The sequence below is a fragment of the Rhea pennata genome, chromosome 1 (genome assembly GCF_028389875.1).
Source record: "Rhea pennata isolate bPtePen1 chromosome 1, bPtePen1.pri, whole genome shotgun sequence".
NCBI classification, from domain to species: Eukaryota; Metazoa; Chordata; class Aves; order Rheiformes; family Rheidae; genus Rhea; species Rhea pennata.
Window position 1 is genome coordinate 160,699,021 of NC_084663.1, and position 22,905 is coordinate 160,721,925.

General features: G+C 40.0%; 1 protein-coding gene across 5 annotated transcripts in view; it reads right to left on the minus strand.

Annotated features, from left to right (window-relative positions):
- Nucleotides 1-22,905, minus strand: part of MBNL2 (muscleblind like splicing regulator 2) — a 116,631-nt gene that overhangs the window by 34,521 nt on the left and 59,205 nt on the right. The gene's annotated exons all lie outside the window — the stretch shown is intronic.

Genomic DNA, 22,905 nt, shown 5'->3' on the forward strand with positions numbered 1-22,905 from the left:
GCACTAGTACAACTAATTCAAGTAACTTCATATTGGCATAAAAGAAAGATGTCAAGTTGATATTTCTGGAGACTGTATTTAGTACATGGGGCTAAATCTGAAGGTATACAGCAAAAGCAGAGCTCCCAATCAACCTGAAAGCAGGAGTATGAAACAGTTACACAACAAAACAGACAAGGAAAATACGAAGGCTTTGGCCTTTGAGGGCTTGTTTTGTAACGGGATGGACACAGAGCACACTTCTACAAGCAGTGCATGTTGACCAAAATGCAGATAGGGTAAGAAGCACTGATACAGTTTCTCCCAGAAAAGGAAACCATATGGTGCACTAGCAGGGTGTGAGTCCATCCCCACAGCTGCAGAGTAGGATGCTAGGATGAGAGGTTCCTCAACAATATGGCTCATAAATAGCCATAAAATTTTAAGATCTTTGGCCAGCGGTCAAACTCCGTTTGATACACTAGATTTGTAGAAGGTAAGTTTCTAAATCAAGAATTTTTTAAAATGTGCTTCTTGAAATGGTACTTTCCATTTACAGGTACAACAGCTTTATGATGTCTCAGCCAGACAAGAATATACACTCGTACAGCCCGGACTAACTCATTAAGATCCCTAAGAAATCATGTATCGCAGCATACTCTAACACTGTACACGAACACACACATACACACACTCCTACAAAACTCTCAGCACTCCTGAACTCTCCCAGCGTCCCAGAATTAACGTTATACTCTCTTCAAATACTGAAATGCTACTGATTCTTCTAATCTTCTATGAGGATTTAATAGCTAACTGTACAGGAGTAAATTCGACACGTTTGTGTTGCACTGAGGCCGATGGGAATGCATGTAAACAGCTATATCTGCGCTTTTAAACAACCGGGAACAGCTTCTACCCCCGCGAACTCCAGAACTGAGCCTAGAAACTGGGAGTATGTTAGGTAACAGAGGCCAAAAGAGTTCAAGAAACCAATACAGATAAACAAGTTTCAGTGCTCAGGAACATTTCTTGGTGCTGTTTAACTTGCCAGTACAGATGCAGTCATTTTCACTATATTGAGCCTTCCTTCTAATGTTGGTGCATTGCTAATTCTCTCTGTTTAATTAAGTACAAGAAAAATAAAAGTTACTTTGTGAGATGGCATAAACAGGAACAGGAATAGTCACGATTTGCCTTGGACACAGAAGGCACTCGGCTCTTCCATTCACTAGGTAATAAGGCCATCGCCTTATGATGTTAAATCACAACATGTTTTAGTGCAGGCAACAAGCATGCTTTCATGTTGGTGGATGAGGATTTTCTGATTAAGACATTTTTAACTGAGCCCTATTTAACCTTAATCTAATTTATATGTAAATGATTTATACAGTAAATATGAAAACAAAAAGAGCAAAATAAAATCAAGCACCACTCATATCTGATGGAAATATGTATCTATGGAAATTAAAGTGATCCTGAAATAAGGAGTCAGAGTAGCTCTCAACTATCATGGCTTTTGAAGTGTCTTATGTCTGAAGAGAGGGAACAGGAAGCACTAATATTATTTCAGAAAGCACACAGCTAGTATATACCAACACAGCAAGCTCTGCAAAGCAACCCACAGTGCACAAAAGATTGCTATTCCAGAAACTTCCCAAAGTAATCCAACCATAAGAAAACTTGCCTTCTCCTTCCATGCATCTTTAAACTTGCTCATATTTATGCCTCATTTACTAGTTTTCTGAGCTGTTGGCTAGCAATGAACTCTCTATAAAAGAGTTTTGTGGCCCCTCCGTGCTTCTATAGAAAGCACTGTAAACAGACCAAGCCTTGTTGAAATGAAATGACCCAAAAGAAACTGCAGTGGAGTGACCACTGAAAACAGTGAGCAGATTAATTCAGTCCCATCTACCAAAATGAAATAAAATCTGAGATCAGGCTTCACTTTTTGGACCTACAACAGTTGGAGGAAAATCCCTGAAAGTAACTTTCCATCAGTAATTGTTAATGAATGTTCTGCATTCCCATGAGCTCCTAATGAGAACTGTTTCAGAGCGTAATCGGGCTGATGCAACTGGGCTGATGATCAGTCCAAAAGCAAAAGCAGAAAGTCAAATTTGTTCTATCATCTCAGTCAAAAGTGACTCTGGATTTCTTGTTTACTAAGAAATCAAACATGAAGTCCAGCTGAAACGATAGTGCACATCAACCAAACAGCAGAACAAACAACTGCACAAAATGAAAGAGTTCTCAATATGGTGGGTCAACATCTACAAGAAGCGTACCTAGCCATCAGCTAGCCTGTTTAGGATTCTTGCAAAGAATTACTAGGCAGGCAGGCCATTTCATAGCAAACACAGAGGCAAAACTGAGTGTTTTAATCTTAGGATGCATCACTATCAAGCCCCTGGAGTGAGGCCTAGCTCATCGTACCATACCAACTCTTAAAAACTAAGGTAGTTCAGGAGCTGCTCCACAGACATTCACTCCTCCTGGTGCAAGCAGCACAAACTCTTTAGAAGAATGAGGCAGGCAGCAGGGAAAATAATTGCTTCAGACATCCACTCCCACATATGAGTCAGAGTCCTGAAACTGAGGGTGCAGACAGATGTACTGGCTTGAATGTTCTGTCCCCAGAAACTTCTTTCACCCATCAAGTGAAGGCTATCAGCGAGCACATCACGAGCTGTTCACTTCTTCCGCACATTCACCTAAAAATTTCCCTTCTAGTGAGGTGTCACCTTCTCTGGAATTGGCAGCAATGATGAATGGACATCAGATTAAACTCCCAGTACCCGGGTATTCCCCTCATCCAAGAAGGATTGTGCCTACCTCTGATCTTGTGTTTCTCCAGCTCTGTTTCCTAAAGCTCGCCTAACTTGATGTGCAGGGCCACATTTCAAGTAGGTATGAGAATGCTTTGACACAAACACTGTTTTTCTACTGCTAACCACCCAGACCGGGAACATGCTGTGGCTCGTGCCAGGGGTGTGCCACAGGTTTCACTGCAGTAAGGGAGCAGGACATAGAAAGGATGTGTGCACGGGGCTGGGAGCTCAAAGGACTTCCAGGATCCCCAGCCCAGGTGCAGCAACAGGAAGTTCTGCTTCCATGGGAGCAATGGTCTCCAGAGTGGCTACCAGACTAATACCAGAAATACATCAATACATCTCTTAACGATGAGCTATGTCACACCACTTAAAAAAAAAAAATCAACAGATTTCCCTGCAAAGAACAATGGATAGTTTTGTCTAAAGTCAACAGCACAAAACAGGCCAAAGCCTGGGGTATATTAAAAAGCTATGTATGGCTATGTGATTTTAAAATAAGCAAAATAAAGCCAGTGCAAAAATAACACCCTGTGACTGTGCATATTAAAATACTAAGAAATCATTTCCCATCTACAAGTTGTATGGCTACAGGTCCTTCTTGAATATTTTATTAATCCCCAATGTTCTTCAGTATTTTACTATTGCTTTCATAGTAACAATAATAATAATTCATCCAGATCCAGGCTGTGAACTACCTATGCGTAATGATGAGTCACAACATGGCCCTTAGTTTTTACTTACTAAAATTACCTTTATCTTTCATAAAAATCAGATGCTTGAATCTTATTATAAAAGAAAGTAAAATTATAAGGTTTCTTTTATATTTGAAGCTGAGAATCAACTAGGACAGCCACATTCATTTAGGCCATGCACTGAACTTGGCTTGTAAGATAGGAGTCGATACACATTGTTAAAACATAGGTAGCAAATGAAACAGCCCTGACTTATGCAGTCAATCCAAAATGCTTGTGACATACTTTCCTGCAGCAAAATGATTTCAGAATGGGGCAGCAGCGGCAAAAGTAGAGTCTAATTCAGATTGGAAGGGACCTCGGGAGGTCTCCAGTCCTACCTGCTCAGTGCAGGGTCAGCTCTGAGCTCAGACTGGGTTGGTCAGGGCTTCGTCCAATCGGGTCTGGAAAACCTCCAAGGATGGAGTCTCCCAGCCTCTCAGAGTAGCCTGCTCTGCTGCCTGTCTTCACCATGAAAATACTTTTCCTTGTATCCAGTCTGAACTTCCCTTGTCTCAGCTTATGCCAGTTGCCTCGTGTCCTCCCAGCAGGCACCGCTGTGAAAAGCGATGTGAAAAGGGTTATCCGATGAGAAGCAGAGTTCAGGAGGCCACTTTCTTCCAGCAGACCGTCCTTCGTTCCTCATCTCCCTCTCCATGGTACTTCCACTTACCTCCACACATGCCAAATCTCCATGAACTCCTGGATTCCTTCTGTATCCCATTTTCCTCCCCTCCTGTTTCCTCCTTCCCTAGATACCGTCTTCCCCTCCCATGTCTCCCAGCTATAGACTGAGAAACAGGCACACAGTTAATATAACTTGCTCACGCTGTACGTGCCCTGAACAGGCAGCCAGAATGCGCGTGTGGCTGGTGGACCAGATTAGCGAAGAGCTCAAATCGTGCTCTGGCCTTGCCCTTAGCTGGGAAATAATTTAGGCCTCTCTCTTTTAAACAGACACGGATATCCGCATAACTAGCAAGAATTTTCTGATGTGTCTGTGATTATCTCATCTTTGAGATGTCTGCTTCTAGAAAATGTGCCTGAAATTGGCCAGGGTACCCAAAAGTTATTAGAGTGCGGAGATGACTGACAAAAATATGGATAGTGCAATTATGCAAGCTTTGTTTCCTTAAGAACACAAGCTAAAATTAACAAATGCAGATGACATCGTGTGATCTCTCTGGATTATGTATGCAGCTCTATGAAAAAAATGTATGTGCCTTTTAAGACATGAATGGTTTTAGAAGGTATTTAAGCAACTAGTTCTACAAGAGGAAAAAGATTTTCTGGTTTCTAGCTTACTCTCAGACACTAGCTCTTAGATCCAAACATTTGCTGGATTTAAAACGTACACAGCCACCAAAAAAAAAAAAAAGCTAAAGAAAAAAAAACAAGAAAAGAACACCTGTTGCTACAAACAGCTCTCCAACTGAAAAAAACAGTTTTAGCTATAAAAAAATAGCTATTTTCCATATCATACAGCATCAAACTAGCACATGTTTATAAAGATCATGTGGCTTTCTAATCTACTAATGTATCTGCAATCACAGGCATGTTCGTTAGCTAGAAATCACCTGCTTGATGTTGGTATCAGGTATCTGAAGATATTACATACTGTTCAACCCTGACTTCTTGGCAGAGGAAGAGCAAGTGCAGGCCACCGTCTGGGATGGTGGCAGCACGCAGCAAGAATAGCCCCCGAGACAGCAGCGTCAGCAGCTGCGAAGGTAACTCAGCCAGAAATACTCCTCCAAAAGAGTTCCTGATGAGTGCAGGAGCTGTTCCTTCTCCTTTGGGAGCTCCTCCTCAGCAGCCCCTTGGCAAATGCTCAACAGGAACGCGCACGGCCTCACTCAATCAGCTGAGCAATTTCACCATTACATAAATAAATAAATTCTCCATTCCAGTAAGACTGGGCTCTGTAAGACTATAAATAGGCTTCATCAGTGGGAGTGCAGGGTATTCTGAGACACTATGCTGCTGTCCACGGGCAGTGACACTTAACTCTGCCACCCCAAAACGTCTAATTCAAAATTATTTTTCAAAGGCAGAAATACCATGAGCGAAAATAAAATCTAAAGAAAACACTATCCAGAAGCAATGATTCCTTTTATTCTACAGGACTGACATTTATGCATTTCCCTTTATATTTTAGTATGCAAGAGCTCAAACAGCAACAGCACTTTTAACACTTAAAATTAAGGAAAATTACTAGACTCCAGTTTGAGTTGAGTTAAAAAGTATTTTCCATCTAACATTACAATGTTGGGATTCAAATTACATATGCAAGTCTATCTGCTTATTAACATCTCCCCAAAAGCAAGAAAAGGTAGACTACTCACTACCACTAAGTATTCCCTCTGTATTTGCTGTGAATACATACTATCTCAATCTATACATGCCTGTAGAGTTAAGCATATGTGCAAAGACTTAGAGGACTTAGTTAAGCCTTAAGAGCGACCTGTAATAGATTTTTTTATGTAACTTGTTTTATTTCTTCCTTTAAAATATATATAAAAAGAGCTTCATATAGTTTTTGAGTTTTGCATAATTTTGTATCTGGAGTATGTTGACTTGCAAATATGCATGCTTATGAAAAGAAAACATTATTTCTTTAACCTAAGTAGAATCTTATTTTATGGAAAGAAAACTAGATCAGAGTAAGATCTTGCATCTTGAAAATGAGACATACCTGAACTATTTGAGAAAAAGAACAAAAAATTCAAAAGGACCAAACGATAATAGTAACAGGAATATGAAGTTTTTGATGGAGAGTTCAATTGCCTCAAAATTCACTTGTTGCAAATATACCTTACTAACGCAAAGACCTAATGGAAAAACGTATTTCAAAAAACAAAAGTATCTTATCAATTACACTTGAAATAATTCAGCTGTTGGATCTGCTTTCTCGAAAAAGCAGAAATTTTGCAGAGCAAATTAATTCCTTATTTCTAAAGCTACCTTGCAAGTCCACCTACCAATGTCAGTGAGTGTGCATACATATTTATATACACCTACACATTTCCGTTTCAAGAAAAAGTAGAAGGCAAATTCACCTTCTTGTTTGAAAGTCAAAAGAGAAATGAAAGCAAAAAAATCTCAAGTGACCTCAGTTTGATTCAGTTTCCAAAAATATAAGAAAACCCATTAGCTACTCTTCTGACGGCTTCAATTATTTGTAAGAAACTAAAAGCTGGCATAATACAAACAATCATTTTATTCATAAACTTAGCTAACAAGAACCGCCTGCAATTGACATTAAAAGACAGAAAAATAATGAAGAAAAATGGAAATCTTACAAAAAGATGGAATCTCTAAATGTCATAAGGGTCTTAACACTAAAGACTTAATAGGAGATACTTATTTAAATGGAAAAAGACAAGATGTTCTCCTGAAGAATACATTTGCGATGCACAAAGAGCTCTGAGTCTCTCAAGATGCTCTTTCAAACAAATGTTGAGAAGGATGGCTATAGAGAATGGTTTAATAATTTGCCTTATGATATCCAGGGAAGTGTACTCAATACTAAATTGCTCAGAAGAGAAAGAATTCAAACAGATATTGCAGATGCCAAAAAAAGATGCTTATGAAATTGTAAGTCTTTGACAAACAGCCTTGAGATTGCTTTCATAAATAAGGCAAGGAAATTTAGACAAAAGAACAACAGTTTTAAATGAATATCATTTTTTTTTACTTCTATGTTTGTCACCTCAAAAATAACCTGAGAAAAATTGGGAAATAAAGGTTTGTTCCCCAGTTATTTAGCCTCTTCTTTGTTTTCCTCTTTTCCCTGTCACTGGCACTCAAAATCTAAAACAGCTCTTTTTACATTAGCTCCCTGCTTGACTGTCAACATTGATGAATATATATCACCAGAAACTGTGGACAACGTTAAAATAAATCTTCACTCTACAGTACACAGGCAACTTCCATGGAATAAAAGGCAGCCAACATGAAGGCGTAGGGGAAAACTCCCATGGAACTAACATAAGGGAAACAGAGGAAAGCATAACATTAGTTACATAAAATACTTAAAATGCATTATTTCTATTACATTAGCACAGAGACTCTTCATAGGTTGCAAAGTCACCTTGTGCAAAGCACTTTACAACCATATGGCTCCTCTCGTGAAAAGACTATATGCAGTCAGTAAACTAACTCAAGAAGAGTTGCAATAACATAGCTGTAAATCTAAACATTCCAACTCTGCAAATTCTGAAAAGTAAAAGTATCTGCAGATTTATACACATATGACAGAGAATATGTTTAAAATCTTCATGGAGTCTCACTACATGCCATATACAGTTAAATGATGCCTGGGCAGCACTAACACACCAACTCATTACAAAGATTGCCTGTTTTTAACACAGAAAAGAATTGTGTAAATTTTAGATGGGACCACACAGTAACATAAGGTGACACTGATTTTTTTCCCCAGTAAACAGCATACTTGATCATTAAGTTTAACTTGACTGAACTGAAAAATAAGAAGAGCTGAAAATCTTGGTAGAGGCAATTTTCTTCAACTTTTCTCACTCTCTCAAGAGCAGACAAAAATAGCCACTCTAGAAGAAATGCCGGTAAAGAAAGATAAATTGTCTGGCTTCAGGTCAGCTGGCAAAAGAAAAGGGAACAAGAGCATCGCAGAAGAATAGCACATATTAAATTCTGACCAGGCAAGAAAAGGAGTGTGGCATGGCTCCACTCCCTAAAGAACTTCTTTCCTCACCATCTTTACAATTTGTATGAAAGTCTTTAGGGAGACATATGCTGATTTTAATTCACGCTTGCTCATATGAACAGAAGTGAGCTTAAACTCCAGGCTTTGCTTTACCTTCGTTTGGAAACAACATTTTGCAGTGAAAACGTAGGCAAAGATAACTGAAGTAGTGACAATTGTCACCAGGAGACACTTCTTTTCTCCCTTGACAGACTGAGAAGGAACCCTGCAACATCGCCGCACGAGACCATACCCTCCAATGCTCACGCGATATGATGGACGTATGAGGACAGGCCTTTGCTGTCAGGATGTCTTCGTGTTCTTCACAAATGGCTACAAAACTCATCGCACGGCATCAAAAAGGAGTAGAAGACCTATTTCAGCAGTGAGGTGCCTGGCTGACCGGATCACAACAAGACAGGAAGAGAATGTTATAAATCAGCTACTGTATGTAGTCTGGTGCAAAATATTACCGTTGGAGGGAATCCTGAGAAGATGCTTAATTTGAGAGTTGCAGTCAATCAGAAAGAAATGCTTCCATTTCGGAAAGGCTAATCGGTGTGATTTGGCAAGTCTGCTATGTATCAAGGGACTCAGCTAGCGTATCAAGGAGAATGACAAACATCACATATAGGTACCAAGGGAAAAGCTTGAGGACACGTGTTTCCCAGCATCAAATCCTCCAGCAGGACGCACAGCAGCCACATACCTCCGTGGGGGCCAGGAGAGAAATTGCCACTTGGGTGACTGCCACTTGGCTACCGGCCTGCTGCAGGCAAGTCACGCAACAGCTCTTTACACGGATGGCTTCACCCCATCTTTGTCACCCTTCGTCTGCCGAGCTCAGAAGCGGCTCTTGGAGGCAGGGGTTTCATAACTTGTGCATCTACACTCAATAATACACGGGGACTTAAACTGAGGCTTTCTAGGTGCTATCAGATTATAATTAATGAAAAATGTTTCTTTCCTGTGTAGACCGTGGGGTCTACTTAACAAACAACAGGGAGAAAGCTCTGGTTAAATACACAGTCTAGGGCATGTTACGTAACTGGGAAGGTGAAAAGTACACTCTCTTGTCTCTACAAAATGAAAGGGTGTTTACCAGCCCTTAATGGCAGTGCTGAAGCTACAGCTGTGTTATTAATAAATCATGGGTTTTGCTGCTGGGACCTGCCAGTGAGGGCTGGGATCTGACAGCAGTTCCCAATCTACGGGAAAGAAGGTGAAAACGCACAGAAATCTTTTACACTTTTAAAAGCACCGTATGTTTGTAACAGCATTAAAAAGCAAATTAAAAAATTCCTAACATGAAAAAGAAAATATCCTTGTACTTCCAAACAAAGAAGCACAGATAAAATCTCCTGTACTATCCATAGCCATACAAGCAGCAGCAAACAAACTACCAAGACAAAATTAAAAGACAGCATATTTTTCTAGTACCATCTACAGAGAACAACTTTCCACCAGATGTGCCCCAACTGAAGAACAGAAGGTGAGCAGCCACCTTTCTTAGCCTCTTCCATATACAGTCCACGCTGCCCTTCTCCCAGGCATGGACTTTCTGAACAACGGTGATTTCTTTCAGTTCCTATTTTTTCTTCAAGTTTGCCCTACCTTGGATTGCTCTGTCTGGCAGGGGGGAACATAGCACTCCCGACTGGAGGGTTAAGCAGATCCCTGCCTCCAGAGCAGCAGGACATGAGGGTTAATGCTGCAAATTAGCCAGAAAATCAACAAAATAGAGCAGCTTAAAAAAGAAAAAATGGGAGGGTGAGGGGAGAGTAGCTGGAAGCCCACAAACTCTAGTAGAGGGAAAGAAGGTACCCCAACCAAAAAACAGCTTTAGTGACCAAAAAACAGCCCTTCTTTTTGGTGAAGGGCTCTTCTTCCCCTGCTCCTTATTAGGAAAATTCCAGAAGAGCTAACAACAACAACAACCACCCTCCCCCCCCCCAAAAAAAAAAAAAAAAAAAAAAGCAAGAGATATAAAGCAGTTACATTTATCTTATCTGGTAGCTTACAGAATTAGGCCACTGAATCATGGCTATGAGAAAAGGTAAGGCACATTACGATGTCTTATTACCTGATTTGAATGCTGTGTTCATTTAAGTACTGGAGTATGTGACTGTGGTCTTGAGAGTGCTTCTACCTGCTCAGCAGTCTGCTGAAGGAGCAGATAAGGATCCTTTCCTTTAAAGAAGATTCAGCGATGGCTGAATAAAATTCTAGGTCAACCTCAAATGAAAAGATGGTCTGTAGGTTTTCTAAGGCACGTATCCGTGACTTTGGGGGCAATGCACACATCAGTGTGACGGACACCACTACCAACTATTACAGTGCAACTCCACTGCCAAATGCCAGCTCTACTGATGTCCGCGGTGTCTTACGTCTTCCATGTTGCAAGTAGATGTGGTGGTAACAACCACCACTATGTGATCATATCTACTATTTTGCACAGACTCCTCTCCCAGTCAGGGAATAGGCAGTCAAACACTATTTCTTTTTAAGTAAGATAGTGGTGCTTTAACTTGCATTCATCTGTACACTCTCCTGAATGCAATGCTACTGCAAAAAAAAAAAAATGTTGTCTCCTTCTCTGGAGATACTCAAAACCCGCCTGGACGTGATCCTGTGCAGCGTGCTGTAGGTGACCCTGCTTGAGCAGGGGATCGGGCTAGATGATCTCCAGAGGTCCCTTCCAACCTCAACCACTCTGTGATTTTGTCTCCCTGTGCACTTCCTTCTGGGCCTATCCGGATGTCTGACCATATATGATCACACTACGAATGGCTTTATCTAAAAACATTAATGGATTTTTCAGTCTTTCTGTGAGATTAGGTAACATTATTTCCATTTTACACAGAATGAACTGGTTAAAATACTGAGAAGTACCTGTGGTTTCTGGATGCAGATCCCTTATTTGCCTTCACTTTACAGTCGTGCCCACTCAGCACATACAGGTGCTCCAGTTCACTCCCACGGGTGTTGATTTGGGGGAGTCCAGCCATTTAGCAGCTAACAGTGAAAATGCCAGTTTAAGGGACTCACTCCCTGTTCTAAGTGCAGAAATGAACTTCTCTGACCAGGAGATCACCATCTCTTGTGCTGCAACTGCGTGCCTTGCTTGCTGCCCAGCTTTCCATGAAGGAGATGGGCATCCTTTGGACGCAGACCTCATCTACTTGATACACCTCCCTCTTGCCAGAACACAGTCCACAACATCCACACACTGAGGCTGCGGGGCCTGTGCAAAGTTAAAGACTGTAAGAGAATGCACGCTAACATTATCTGAACAGTACATCTTTAATATATTTTTCCTTAAGTCTTGGGTCATCAGAGGGTCCTAGCTTTTCAGTTCACACCCCTGCTAATGAGCTGAGTGATCTGCAGTAAGAAAAGAAACACATCCTGCCTGAAGGCTTATAGAATCATAGAATCAGTAAGGTTGGAAGGGACCTCTGGAGATCATCTAGTCCAACCCCCCTGCTCAGCAGGGTCACCTGGAGCATGTTAGACAGGGTTGCATCCAGGTTTCTGAGCTATTTGCTGACAACACCAGAGAGAAGAAAGTGAAGGAGGCTTTCATGTTGCTCTCCAGCCCTGAGAAGGCCATGTGCCCAGGAAATGCAGACCACGAAGAGCCTTTGGCCTCCGCTGCCCTGAAAGCTTCTACGCCCCGTGTTCTCCTAGTCCCTCCACTGTCCCAATCCTCTTCTCCCCTGCTCCTGCCAGTTCACTGGGTGAACTGCCCATCTTGTTCAAGGCTCCTCTCCCTGTCCTCATGGCCCACCTCCTACAGCCTCTTTTCTTTTCTTGCTCCCATTTACTTGTGTTTTATGATGCCTGTTCTCTTCTTTTCCTCCCCCCAAGGAGTGCAATCAAAGGGAGCGCTGAAAATGGGAGAGAAACTTTCCCAGCTCTTCAGCTGCAGTCCAGAAGGCACCAGAAGGAGCAAATGCACAGACAGTGGTGTTCAGCCCTTTAAACACTGAGCTGATGCAAACTCAATGCATGTAAGAGTCTGTCTAACCTGGATGCCAACTTGTATGAAATCTCTACTATGCATACACAAAATGCAAGCTTTAACACCTATAAAACAAGCAAATTTAGGTGAAATTTTACAAAAAACAGCAAAAGGCAAATTACTAATGTCAGAGCAATGCTTGTATTGCTAGATCTAGTTTCAGCTGTAAAAAATGAGAAATAAAGTTCATTAATGAATCAGTTTTAAGAAATACTTAAGAAGAAGACGCAAGGTATTCACCTCTCAGCTGCTTCTCAAAAACGGTTGAAGTGTTTCACTGAAACTTTAACTGAACAGTGTGAGTCAACTACTCCTATGTTTCACCCCAGATAATTACAATTTCAGAGAAATATAAACCACTGAAAAGTAGAATATTACAAGGAAAGTAGTGGTCAAGATTAAATCCACGTGATGATGGTGGCACACTGTAGGTAATAAAACACTCGTATATGCCTCATTAGCACACTCAGCCAAAGGCTAATGATCGCACACACTCCAAGCACTTATTGAGAAATACATTTATTATAACACAGTAAATAAAACATTCAATAACACGTTAAGAATGAAATCTGCAGGCCAAATGATCATTTGCCTAGAAATAATTTAAAGCAATTGGCCATTGTGCATCTCAGCTAACACAGTCCATAGATGGAATAAAAGGTCACCAAATAGTGTTTTAGAGATTGTGATACGCATAAGTACAAGTGGTGTTCCAAGGCAAACTCTTCGTTCTGTGTCAAGTTCCATCAGAAGGGATGGTCTCCTGGACTACCCAGTCTTTTTCAGTACCAAAGCAAAGCCCAAACGATATATACAGAAATTGAGTAAATCGCAACCATTTGACTTAACAAGGACTTCTCAGATTTGTTTTCTTCAACATTCCGAAGATGAAGAAGCGACCACTTACCTTCAAACCCTAACTCTTAGCACATAAAAGAAATTCATCAGTTATTGACAGGCTATCAAATAATCTACTGTAGAATGAGCAGACCTACTTGAATTTATGAATCACCTTTGTGAATTGTTCTTCCTTCCTCTTTTTATAGGTTTTTACAAGAGACAAGAAGATTTTCCCCACAAAGGTGACAAACCAGCAGCTTTCTCTATTTATTTACTAGAAGCCTTCATGGGTTTTGCACCACCCTGATATTTCTGAGGAAAAACTCACTCAGGGTCTTGCAATATTGTACTCCAAACAGGAATAACAAGACCACATAATTCATGACTTTCCTCTACGAGTAAAGTGTTTTCGCTGATCTGAACACCTCTTAGCAGCAGACCCAAGACAAAGACCTCCACAGAACATCTTTTTGTCAAAATGCTTCCTTCCTGGCACTCAAACAAGGGAAGCAGTAGAATGCAGTTAGAAGCAGAAGGCAAAGCCAAGGCTTCTGTCGCTCCTTTTTACGCAAAGTAGCAGCACCACAAAAATGAGGCCACTCTGGTTGAAGATTATACCACCTATGATTGATAGAACTTTTCTCCCTCTGCTTCTTAATGGAAATGGAGAAAACAGAAGCACTGAGAAGTTTTCCTTCTAAAATAAGGAGGAGAAGAAAAAAACAATAATAAAGTCCTTAAAACCACATCTGAGCCTTGGAGAAGTCATCTGGCTCACCACCTGGCCTGGCTCCGTGGCTGAACTATGCCTTTGTCATTGCTGAGAGAAACATTCATCAAAGCCACACTGTGGCCAGAAAGGACTTCAGTTTAAATATTCTCTATAAATGTCAAAAGGCTGAAGAACGCATTAAACTAAAACTCCACAAACCAAAAAAGAAGTTTTATGGAAGAAAAAATACATAATGATCTCACGCTTTTCACAAAAGTGGTTCTTTCAGGACCAGAAACCATGAAGTACTTGTTTCTATTTTCTATTTTTATTTGTCTGATACGCATATCGTAACGTGATTAAATTTGCCATAGCACTTCAAATTCAATCTGAAGGAAGGACACACAAGTTAAAATGTAGTATGGTACAAAATGTTATTCATTATGGAAACATTCAGGATTCAGATTTTTCATAATGCCTTTGCAATTACAAATAGTCTGGAAAAGAAGTATTTACATGGCCAAATCAGTGTTTTTTTCCCATCCTGCTGCTTTTCAGTGAAGAAAAATTATGATGGATGAGTACCATTCATCAGGAGAAATAGTCATAATATGAGATCACTAACCAGCATCCAGACAGGGTTTAACCAACTCCCTTATTTAATCAATGGGGATTCAGTTTCCGGATGTAGAGAGGGCTGGAGGGAGTTTAGATAATTCTACAAATTTAGCACTAACATATTAAAAAACAGAAGATTTTAATCAGTGTGCAGTGATCAGTAAAATCCATTGTCGATTTTCCAGCACAGAAAGAGAACTCACTCACCTAATACTGGCTGTCCAATGATTTGAATATGCCACACCAAGAGCTCACTTATGCCATGACAGCAAGCCAGAGGCTATAGTCTGGCACCAAAAGATACACCTCCTAATACAAGCAGTCATTTTTCCTCCTACCACTTGCTCACAAGGCACCCTGCAAAAACCACTGTTCAGACGATTAATTCCCTACATTACACTAATTAGCAAACAAATAAAACAATGAAGGCAAAAAGAAAGGTCTTCCTTCACAGATGTCCTCAGGCCAGTCATGCAGACACAGGGCTAAGTGTCAGGGCATCCACAAGTATGGTATGAAACTCATTAGGGAGCCTCTGGCACACTTCTGAGCCGCAATGACTACCTTCAACACAGTAAGAGCAAAGCCCTGTCCCCAGGCACAGCTAACTGCATAGCAAGTGCACAGGTAAAAGATGCAGGTGGTTGAAAGGACTGTGATCTTCTCCCCTCAACTGCAGACAGGCCCTATAATACAAGGTAGGTGGACTGCATATAGGCAGACCAACTATACACACAGGACAAATGATAATTTCTACAGATGGACTTTGCTAATGAAGATTACACCATTACCTTGCTGAACCTTATTTCTCAATGGTTTTACAGTGAGATTTTCGTAAGGGTGCCTCTGTGCCTTCAGAGATACCATCTTTGATGCAGAGATTGCTTCAGTGATAAATTTAACAAGACTATGCCCCAAGAATGTAGTTATTAGCTTTTCAATTATTTGGTTCCATTTGTTTTTGTAATTTTTTTTAGATACTTTAAAAGCAGATTGATTAGAAGTATCTTGTTTCCTTACTCCAGCTCAAATGTAATATAGTAAATAATCTAATCTTCCTCAGCAAGTAACTTCAGTAGAAAGGAAAAGACAGCCTATGTGGGAAATGTCTTTTAATGAATATTAAATTGACACTAAGAATACAGCTATTGTAACATTTTTAAAGAAAACTGTCTTCGCCAGTAGACATCACTGGGCTTCTTGTTTAGTTTACATTACCAACCCACACTGAAATCCCACTGTTTCTCCAGTAAGTATTTATCTGAGTTCTTTTCAGCAATGTTAATCCCAGGTCTTAAAGTTTCAGTTGAATAGAGAATTCCGAATTAGCTTTAAATGTCAGCTCTGCTTTGAGTGGAGCAAATATAGAATATATTAAATGAGGATTCAATAGAAAGTTTGTCATATGTACGGACACCCACCATACCATAGACCACACTTGATTAGTCTTCCGGTGCTGTAATCTTAAGAACAATGAAACAAGAGGGCAGCAAAAAATGCAGAAACATGCCTCAAGGATTTCCTTGGCTAGCTGTACTTAACAAGAAAGTGTTGAGTTTTAACTAGTTAAGAAATGTTTGATTAGCATGTCATAGTGAAAACAAAGAAAAAGTAAGAGCTATGAAAGATTTTCTTTCAAACATCTAACAGAAATGAAGCAAGATTATAAACAGCACTGCCTGCAAGCAAGCAATTTCTGGAATGTATTGTGGAAATCAAAGGAGAATCCCACAACAAAAGACATTGCAAAAGCCAACCCAGTTTAACAAGTGGAATTACCAGTTTGGAGACTAGAGGGAAACAATTAAAAATACTAGGCAATTCTGACACAAACAATTTTTCTCAGTATTTACTAAACAAAACCCCAACGTACAGGACAATCACTACATAATTATATATGGTTCCTTAGAAATACAAAGCTTTACAGAGTTGTTAACTACTCATTGAATACTACAATTAAGGAGGAATTAAAGGTCTCGCAAGGAAGCTGAACAATTTCAGATACATTTTAATATATTCAACTTGCTTTAAGTGATGGAAATTAAAATAGAATCTGACATAAACCATGCTGGATCCCAACTGGAAAACGTTAAGATATCTGAGGACCAGACAACAAATTAGGCACCTTCATATAGCTGTCTGCCAATTTAGCATTTATTTCTTGTAGGTATGCAAAAAGTTGATAACGCTATGAAGACCTCTAAAAGCATAGGTCTAATGCTTTAAATACACCTGTTATAACTGCTATTAAAAACAAACAAAATCGTTAGACCGTAGACATATACTGAAATGTTTTTCAGATTCCTCTGACTGTAGACAAGAAGATAACCTGTTATCGTGGAAATGCAATGGCTACAACTGCTCTCCCACAAACGCCTATTACTAATAGGGGAAGATCACTGAGGTAAGCGAAAGGGAGTATTTGCCACTCTGGGAACAAAACAGTCATTCTGGGTCATTTCTCCTTGCCCGTACATGGCCCAAGCAGACACTGTGGCTGCTGAGCAGAGCTGTTTCTGGAGGCTTGTGGATTCCTTCAGCCGCTGGATATCACACTGTACTCTGTGGCCATATTCAGTGCCCCCAGCTCCCATTCCCTCTTCTCACACCAACACAGGGATTACCAGGATGGCTGTAGGTAGCTGCACTGGGAGCTCTGGGATTGCTGGTCTCACGTACTGCCCAAGAGCCAGTACCCACCTCCTCTGAGGTCGCAGCACAAAACACAGCAAAGCAACTCAACCCAACCCAAGGTCACCCAGTAACCCCCCACCTTAGCACTGGCAGGTCCCACAAAAAACAGAGTGGGCCAGCCTGAGCTTGTGTATTCAAATAATCACCTGTACATAAGCACTTACTTAATGGTCTTCAGCTAATCATCCTCTGCTTAGTAACATATATATAACAAACTGCATCAGGTCTGTTTTTAGCTGGTGTCCCTAACAGATAAGGGACAAACACTTGTATCTGCCCTGTAATTATGAAAAATAAATGCACGTTTCAGAAGTTACAAATCTTCTGTGTTTAAGGACAAAACAAAAATACCTGTTAATGTTCCTTAGAATTAAAGCCCCTTAAGGACTGTTGAGTCTGATAAAAATATACTGCTTGTTGGCTAGTTCACCATTGCTGGAGAAGGAAGAATTATTGCTGTCAGTACCACAGCTAGGAGGTTTTTAGGAGAGATATTCAGCCAAATTTAACTAACTGCTGAGTCACAAGTCAGCATAGCCCAGTATTGGTAAATGCTTGGATGATTTGAAATTTGAAAATATGGGCCGAATGTAGAATTAGAAGAGAAATACATCAAATAATTAAAATTTCAAAAATACAGTATATGAAAAAGGTTAACCTTGGGGGAAATAATAAAATCAGATGACAGTGCACTTAATTATAAAATTACTTCTGATAGATAAAAGTATGGCTAAACTAATTTTGATGTCCAAATGTAGAATTTGGCTGAAAATTCTGTACGTACAGATCCGAATCCCCCAAAAACAGGAGGGCTTCAACTTTTTCATATCTGACCAAGTAAGTAGTTAGGATTTATACCCAAGAATCTTAAAAGACCTCACTAAAAGGATATCACTATAAGGCTATCTTTATTAGTCCAGTGTTCTTCGTAATATTTCTATAGTATCTGGTCAAGTCTAGGCTCCCTGAAGCATACCACAAAACTGCTAATGACTTCAGTGAATGGACAGGAATACTAAAACCCCAAGTCATTATGAAACTACAGATTCCAGTCTTATGCCTACTTATTAAAAAACAAACAAACGCTAACTTTGTATTATTCTACATATTAAAAGGAATAAAGTATTTAAGGATCAAAATTCATTAATGTTAAAACATAGAAGTTTCAAAAAGAAAATATCAAAAGGTTGTATTAATGAGCCCTTAAAGTTTTGCTGAAGGGACTCTTAATAGAACATTCCACATCTAAAGCTTTTATAAGATAGCATGGAATTCAGAAAACTCCTTGATCCTCTTCTACCAAATTTGGGGCAGATTTTGTTCCCATTTAACACCTCTTTTTCTCTCCATAGTGCAAGCTAGCGTAGTTCTCCTTTTCCTCTGTGGTTGGGAGTCCTCTGGCTATTGCTCCTCTGAAATATTCGGCCTTGCTGCAAGTTGCAGACTTTCTCACAAGCTGCGATTCCCAATTCTGCACAATTTGGAACACTTCTGCAATTATTCAGATGAGCTGTTGTACACCTCTGAATTTGTCTTTATATTCTCAAGAGCAAAGCACAGACTCTGCTTCTCAAAAGCCACTCTAGCTGTATACAAGTACATAAATAAAAATCACTTTTTCTGATAAATGATTCAGCGTCTAAGAAAATAAAAACAGCTGTACTGTGTCAGAACAAGGTCCAGCCCAGTGTCCCATTTCCAAAAGCAGACAGCAGCAGATGCCTAGGGAGTAGTATAAGAACAAGGAAACCATTTAATGATATATACTGAAAACATTTTTTGCATATCCTTGATGGAAAACAGAGATGGAATTTTGACAGATGAAGGAAAAAAACAAAGGAAAACAGAGTTGAACACACAAACCCTGTGCAAAAGCATGAAATGTTCATTTCAAAATAAAGAGGGAACTGAGAGGAAAATAAATCTTAGATTTCCTTCTCTTCTCCTTTTGAAAGAAGCCTGCAAGAGCAAGACAAAACCAAAATACCACTTGTTGTTCACAGAAACAGCATAAGCACAATTTGATGCACATCACTGACTAAATATTTTTAAAGAACCCTTAGCTACGAGCGTCAATGGCTTTTTTCTTGTGAAACAGTACTCATGGAAACATACAGTTGCAATTATTTATGTCATGATACCACAGCTGAGAGCTCCTACTGTATTTAAATTAATGGATTTATAAAGACGGCTTCAAAAATATATATGTAAGATGGAGGTAAAGTCTGTTGCACCTAATTGCTCAAGTAGTGGAACAAGCATTAAGTCAGCATATTGGCAACAGGCAAAACAGGCTGAATTGAGAAAGGCACAGAAAATATGGGGCCAGTTAAGTGTCCCATGATATCAGCTGAAGGCTTATTACAGACTTAGCTGGACACAGAATCAGTTCCAGAAGTCACCCATGGGGACATAGGCTGGAGGGGCTATAAAGTCACAGATGCAGAAAACAACTGCTTTGATTACACTGTTTAGCTTCGTGTCTCCAGGACACCAGATCTGTGTTTCTCAGAAGCTCCAGACAAGCTAATGAAATGTGCTGATGACTCAAAGTCAGTTGGCAACTGGAAGAGAGAAGAATCTGAGTATGACTGAAGATGATGACCTTGAAATTTGGAGAATGAGAATCAGTAAGAAAGAACACAGTATTTTGAACTGGTGACATCAACTCCGGACATCAGTCCAGATACTAACAGGAAGGTGTTCAGCCATAAACTGGGAACACCACGCCAGAGCACACTGCAGATGCTTTAACCAACCGCTGATGGCAAAAGCACCTGTGCCATGAAATTGTGAAAAGGGCAAACATAGCCCTAAAGATATATCAAACAAGAACCATCTAGAAAAGACAGCAAGTTACTATAACAAGGATTTTTCACTTGGGGTGAATTCTGCTTGCAATGCTGTGCATGCTTCTGGTCACTAATATTCAAAAAAGATGGATTCAGTCTGGAGCAGACACAGGCGAGAGCTGCCAAAGCCTGTCTTACAAGCAGAGAAATAGAGTATAGTGTTTTTTAGCTTAGTAAAACCAAAGGCTGAAGAGGAGGGATATGATTGTTTTCAGTGAATGTGCTGAGAGAAGTTGGGACAGCATGGGAGGGATGACAGGAAGGGGTAATATGATCACTTAACCTACAGAATAACAGTGGTATTAAACTAAATGGAGGTAAACTGGAAAACAGAAGAATGCATATGGGAAGTTAAGTTACAGGAAAGTCTGATGGAAGCAGAAAAAAATCATCCACAAAACCCACCCATTTTTAGGACGGAGTCTGGTAAATAACCTACTGAAGAGGTGACAGGGCCGCCCATGATAAAAAGGTACTACAATCTCTGACTTACTCAACTGACTCAAAGCTATGTTTCTAAGCAGTCATTAACTAAAAAGGGTATTTGCTGGTATACAGGAAAGGTATCAGGAACGCAGAAGTCCTTGCTCAGTAGAGAAATAAGAAGGAAAGCACTTGAATGTGCTCAGCCCCCTTCTAGTTCAGAAAAGCTCTAATCAGAAATCACTGCATTGGTGTGCTCAAAGGAAAATCTTTGTTAAGCAGCAGGTAGGAGAGCTAAGATTTTGAATGATAAACAAAAGTAGCTGATATTTATTAAAAATACAGAAACAATTGAACCCATTGGATTTTTCAACCTCCAGTTTCAACCTAAATTACAGGTAGGTGCATTAAAAGTAAAAAGCAAGACTAGAAAAGAGTGTATTCAGATGTTACTTTACACCTTCCAAGTGGTGCTTTTTACATCTAGAGAAAATCTCAACAAAAGAGTATGTATTTCCACTTTGAAGTTAACAAGGAAGATTATATCAAGCTGTACCCTAATACAAAAATAAAAACACTGGATACTTGACAGGTTTTGAGAATCTCTGGAAGGCCATGTTTTTAAAAATGGAGTCTCATTCACTACAAGAACAGACCTCAGTATTTTCCTGTGTAAATTAGTATTTCTAACCTGTTCTCTGCAAAGCCCTTCAAGCGTAGTGCCGGGTTCCCCGTACGGCAGTGTGGCTGCTAGGCAACGGTGCTTGCTGCCTCCACTTCGGCATCCCCAGCACAAGAGGTTTCTCGTGCAACGTGCCTCCATTTTGGGATGCCTAAATTTAAAGACCTCGACCAGCATGTCTAAAGGTAGAACCCTAAAGCTGGGCACTACATTTAGGGGACCGCAAGAAATAACCTGTTTTCCCCCTGAGCACTGAACTTGTATGTTAACAACAAAGCTCCTACATGAAGGTCCCTCCTGTAATGTTAGATACGAATTGCTTCTCTGAACTGCAGAAGAAATCAATAGTGCTCTTAATTCCTCTCAATTCTATCCTTTTGCCATAACCTATCAGACTGCTGAGGTCAGAAACCTGCAGGCAGGTTGCCACTGCCATGCAGGAGTGACTCCGTAGCCCAGTGCGTTGAGCTGCCTCAACCTCAGTGCACAGCACATACTCAGTATCGTGCGTACACTTGTGATGTATGCATTCATGCACTCAAACATGGCAAATAAGCTAGATGTACTGCAGAGGCAACCTCTCCCAGGTATTTTGAAATGGACTAGTGAATCTGGACACTGACAGGCGTGCTCTTTGTATTTCCAATATATATATCATTTATAAGTATGACCCCAAAAGGGTGTGTGAGCACAAAAGTGTCTCTGTGTTTTCCCAGTTGTGTTATCTGGTCTAATGGGAAATATCATCTCTCCCCGCAAACCTTGCACAGCTTATTATTTTTTCCAGCTTCTAAAAGATGAGGAGAGGATACCTAAAGAACACAACACAACTACCTCCCTTTCACAAAGGGGAAAACAAAGGTACAAAGATGTTGAACATTTTCCTTGGTATCACACAGCACATCATTTCAAAAGTCACCATTTAAATAAACATGTTCCAATTTCCAAGGTTATCTATTTCCAGTCCAATAGAACTCTATTACAAAATGAGTGGTTACTACATCTTGCAGACATGCTTACTACTTCAGCTTAGTACAGGCAGACAAAAATTTTCCGTGAATAGAGGCATGCTTAAATATACATACAGATACTGATACATTGAAATGATTCTAATTTACCCTTCACTAATTATAAGATCTACATAAAGATCATAGCTATAGCCAGATCTGTAATTAGGAAGAGGTATTCAAATACTGTAAATTTTGCACAGATTTTCCACAGTATCATCAGACAAAAGTTGCCTTACAAAGAATAGAAGAAAAAATACTATATCTAGGAAATTATAATTAAATACAATGTAACCAGACCCTTCCACGTGTCTCAGGTAAAAGCACACTAAAGTTACTGCATTTGTATTGACACATTATGGGTGTCTATATTGACTAGGGTCTTAACTGCATACAGAATGCACATAAGAAACACAAAGTCAAAAAGATATTAAACTAAGAGTCATCTTACACATGCCATAACAGGAAGCTCCAGGTCTCCCTTCATTTCAGGTCATTTTTACGTTTATCTTTATCTACAGTTGCACAGCGTATTTTTCTTCCATATGATAACGTTGCTCTCCAAGCCAGTTTCAATTAAACACCCAAGCAAGAGTACACGTAATACAGTCTGAACACCCTCCGAACAGCCTCCTAACAGCATCAGCATTACTCTACTGTCTATGCTTGCCACTTTTTATCATCATATAAGAAAATAACCAGTTGGGGGGGAGGGAGAGGTTCCTTCATGTTACGTGCAACAGCAGGACAAGGTTCTGCTTTCCCATTTCTACATGCTTACTTTATTCT